Raw genomic sequence first — 4586 nt, 5'->3', positions numbered from 1 at the left:
CTGGGACTCTGATGCACCTCTCTTCTCCAAGGCATGCTCCAGTGCTTTGCAGAATCTAGGTCTCGGGTAAAAAAGCTGTGAATTACAGTGCATTTTAACAGTCTGAATCACCGTAGTATTTTTTGAAAACTAATTATGATTTGCGTTGATCATTATTACACTGTAGATAGTTTGTCCTGACGTTATACACAGCAAATAAAGCAAGCTCTGGAAAAATGGCCCTTACAATTTACACCTCGCTTGGTCAAAGCGTGGATGGAGCTGCCAGCTTCATAAAGGAGGTGGACAAAGGGCCTGCGCGGCTTTCTCAGGAGAAAGAGATGTCACCGGGAAAACTCTAAGTCCTTCCCTTCTCTCTTTTCTGTCATTCTCCTGTAAAGCCTTCCCTAAAAAGGTCCGTGTTTCCCACCTTCTCGAGCGCAAAGCTGAGGAAGACAGATGGAGCCATCAAACCATGCACGGGGAGAAGCTGCCACCTTGCTCCCCACGGGACAGGCAACGGCACACGCGGCTGCCCCAGCAGTTCCTTCACAAATCAGAAGCACGCCTTGACCTTGACTGCATTTATTGGCAGGATTAGCAAGCAATAGGACTCTCTGTCCCCGGGTCAGCCCGCTTGTGTCTGCTGCTCTGAGGGTTTATAACCGAGGAAGCAGAAAGGAAGAGCTGGCATATCAGCTGGTAACAGTTCAGAAACAGATGTACATTCCTGCAGGAAACTCCGATGTTAGCATATCCAGTTACTTTGAAACCATGCTCTGCTCCAACTGTTTTATCCCCAAAGCCTCGCTCTCCTTACCTCCTGCCTCTTATCTGCGCTGCTCACTCGCCGTTCCTTTGCTTTTGATTATAAACTTGTCGTTGCAGGGTGAATGCTTTGGGAAACATCCGCCTGCCGCGCCTGGCCGCTGCTGCGGTGCAGCGCAAGGAATAAGGAAACAAAGCCCACGAAGCAGAAGTGCAAAGCGAAACCTGACTGCCTTTGCAAAGACAGCACGTTGAAGATGCACACGCCAGATCACATTTAGTGGCTGCTGCACAAAAGCATTAAGGAATTATCATCCCAGTCACACCGAAGGCAAGGGAAATTAAAAATCAGTTTAACTACACCTGGCCGCAGTAGAGGCCATTCAATGCTGGATGCAATTTGCAACAGCGTAATTTCTGAGAGGAGAGATGATGCTTTTCTCTATAGCAGTAGGTAGTGAGGAGGAGTGAGGCAGTAAGCACAGCAGCATCTTTCTTATTTCAATTTGCTCCAAAAATTTGTGTCCCTGGCAGCTCCCCCAACAGAGAGGAGCTGGAAGAGCAGTCTGAGCGCGTTGAAATGCTATCGCCTTTACTCTCAGGGCACTCAACCCTTCCCCACTTCCTACTGCGGGCAGGGGGAAGGGTGGCAGGAGGTAGCAAACCAAATGCTCTCCTCTGCAGAGCGGAGTGGCTGAAGGGTGATTTGCTGGCCAAGCCTTGCCAGGGGGACAAGTGGACCACAGGCTTCCTACGGAGAATAACCACTGCCTCCAAAGCCCAGTCTGTGTTCATTGTTTTCCTCTAATTTAGAAATTTTAGGAGCCTGGTAACGGCAGTAGAACAGCAGCAGCATCATAGTAGATGTCACATTTAAGCAGGGCATTAAACTTTCACCAAAACTATTTTTTATATCGCAGTTTTTATTTCATAACCTCTTTCCCACCCTGCTGCGGTAGCAGGAAGGATGCATCCACCCCGTCCTCCTTGGCCAGCGGTACCTTCATACCACGTGGCTCCCCCACAAATCTCTCAAACTCCCTCTTCCTTCAGGAGAGCCAGATCACATTTCACCCGGGTCTGCGCACACGTAGACCGTGCCTTTGGTCTGCTCCAAGGGAAGATATTTGCAGTATTGTCAACACTGTACTTAGCTCTGGCACTAAGTACTGCTAGGGGACTCGTCGGCCATAAAGAGTACACACATACACAGCAGCTCTGGAGCGATGCTCGTTGGAGCCGGGCTTATAGACTTCATAATTATGACACAGCCGAGTTTCACCATAAATTTCCCTTAATGAAGCCTGCCTGATAGTAAAAAGCTTTGCACATTTAGAGGTTACGCACAGCAACAGCCCCCTTAGGGAGAAATCTTGACTCGCTTTGCTGTGCAAACACTCCTTCGGGCTTGTTCGCAAAAGCTAGGCAGGAGGCTGGGGCTGTTCATTTATTTATTTAATATAGCCATGGCGTGCCGAGGAGTGAGGGGCTGCTCTGCTGCAGGAGCCCACTCCTGCTCTGCACCGTGCAGCCCGGAGAGGCATGGCCGACAGCACGAGGAGCAGCAGCCGCTCGGCTGGAGCAGGACGACGCCACACGGCCTCATCCTTTTGCCACCAGCGTGATGCCCAGGAGCTGCATGTCTCCTGCCACGCTTGTATGAGATGGGCCCGGTGGTTATCACAAAGGCAAAAATCCCGTGCCAGCTGAGAACTGGGCATTTTGAGATACATCCACACAGTCCACCCCCAAAATCCCTCTGTCCTCGATCCCTGGAAGGACCAAGTCCCACCCCACGGAAACACCTCACTCCCTAGGAAATCAAGTCCTGCCTTTGGTGGTCACAGCAGGGCAAAAGGAAGATGCAGAATAAGTATTAACACACATGTCGGCAGGGCAGGGGGAAGAGGAGAGGCAGCAATGAGCAGCTCCGCTCGCTCTGGCAAGCTCGGGTCTGCTCTTCTTGCTCCTGGTGCTCTCAAACACAGAACAAAACGCAGCCCTGCTCCTGCCCCGAGCAGCCTTTTGCAGGCACCTATAGCACCTTCGGGCAGCGCACAGCGGGTGCTCGGCCCCGCAGCCCAACTGCCCTCCCAAGCTCCACGCATCCCGGCAAATCCACAGCGGTTTACCACCGTAAATGCGGTGCAAGTACACGGAGGAGCCGGTGCTGTTAGCAGGGAACCTGTATGCTGGGAAAACCATGTTCTTTGCAGCTGGAAAGCGGAGGTGTCCCTCCGGTCTTCAGTGATAGTTTCTCTTAATCCTTGGAAATACAAACCAAATAACCCTCACGAGGGGTGTTTTGCCCTCCGAGGCGCAGTTTCACATCGGCATCGCTATCAACAGCGGTTTAATTCGCTTACGGGACAGGCGAGGGGCCGTTACTCAGGTTTCCCCCATATAAATGTCGCTTGCCCTAACTCAGCCGAGGGTGGTACCTGCGGGGCTGGCAGACACCATCCCAGCCCCCTCTGCTCACAGACCTCCAGGTCGCAGATGCAGAGCAGTTGCCAACCCTCGGCCCCAGCCGCCAGACCTGAGCCCTTCTGGAAACCTGGCTTTGGGGTGCGAGCGGCACAGGCACCCGTCCTATCCGGCTCACCGGGGTCTTAAATTGGATTAAAAATCTATTTACAGAACTGCCTCGCTTTCCGACTTCTGTGCTGCACCTGAAAACCTTTCCTTTTGAAAGCAAACACAGGCTCTCCCCAGGGGCTGCCTGGGGAAGTCTTTCCACTATAAACATTACCTACCAGTAGTGGAGTCAGCCCCAGGCAAGCCAAAATTCCTTCTCCTACCAAGGAACACTTTCCAATCAAACCAGACATTATTTTTTCCATTAATGAGTGTTGATACCTACTAGAAAACTTTGCAAAGAAATCCACTCCAAACTAATTCTTCTGATACAACATCGAAATTTTATGAGTTTCTTTTGTCTTATTTATTTTTATTATTATTGTTTTATTTTATTTTCCTGCTCTGTATTGAAAACATGATCTTTGCTGCTCAGGAATGCGTCTGTTCCTGCAATTTGGGCTGTAACTAGAATCAGAGGTCCAAATCTGATTTTGCTCTGCCTTAGCTCCACGGAAGCAAGCAGAGTTTTCCCACATTTTCCCTGGTGTGATGGAGAGGAAAAATAGATCCGACGTCTTCTGTTTGATACATCAGAAACCCTGGAGCTGCTACCACAATTTTTATGTGCTGGGATACCATGATTTCAATATCCAGCAGGATATTCTGGAGGAAAAGACGTTCTCCTACCTACCTCGGCTCTTGCTTCCCCAAAAAGTACTATTTAGTATTTAAAGGCGGGGAAAAAGCAGGGGAAAAAAATGGCAGGCAGATGGGCTGCATGGCCAGCATCGCCTCTCTGAGGTACTTTCCGTAGGGTTTTCTACAAACTAATAGCTGCTTTTCAGATGACCCATATTTTGGGCTCCACTGGGTTAGTCCAGAAGGGTCTTTCCATGCCCCCCACAAGTAGGGGGCTTGAAGGGGCTTCCCCTGGCTGCCCCCAAATCTCCACCCTTCCCGCAGCTCGGCATGCCCCAGGGGACTTCTGCCACTCTGAGGTCACCCCGTGGGACCGGTAGGCAGGTCCCCACCCCATCTCCGCAGGGCAGGGGGTTTGGGGAGGAGGGTGAGGCGAGGGGCAGCTCACAAAGGGGCAGCAGGGGGATTGCAAGACCTCCAGCACCGGGGGGTGCAAGATAGGGCACCATTTTGCAGAAATGGGGCACCTTCTTGAGCATGCAAGGGCTCGCACGCCCTGCACCCTGATTTGGGCAAGGTACTGCTGCAGCCTGGCCACGGACCTGGGAGTGGGACTCCCG

Source organism: Fulmarus glacialis, unplaced genomic scaffold, assembly GCF_000690835.1.
Source record: "Fulmarus glacialis isolate BGI_N327 unplaced genomic scaffold, ASM69083v1 scaffold1589, whole genome shotgun sequence".
Taxonomy (NCBI): domain Eukaryota; kingdom Metazoa; phylum Chordata; class Aves; order Procellariiformes; family Procellariidae; genus Fulmarus; species Fulmarus glacialis.
Note: the sequence above shows the minus strand (reverse complement) of the source record.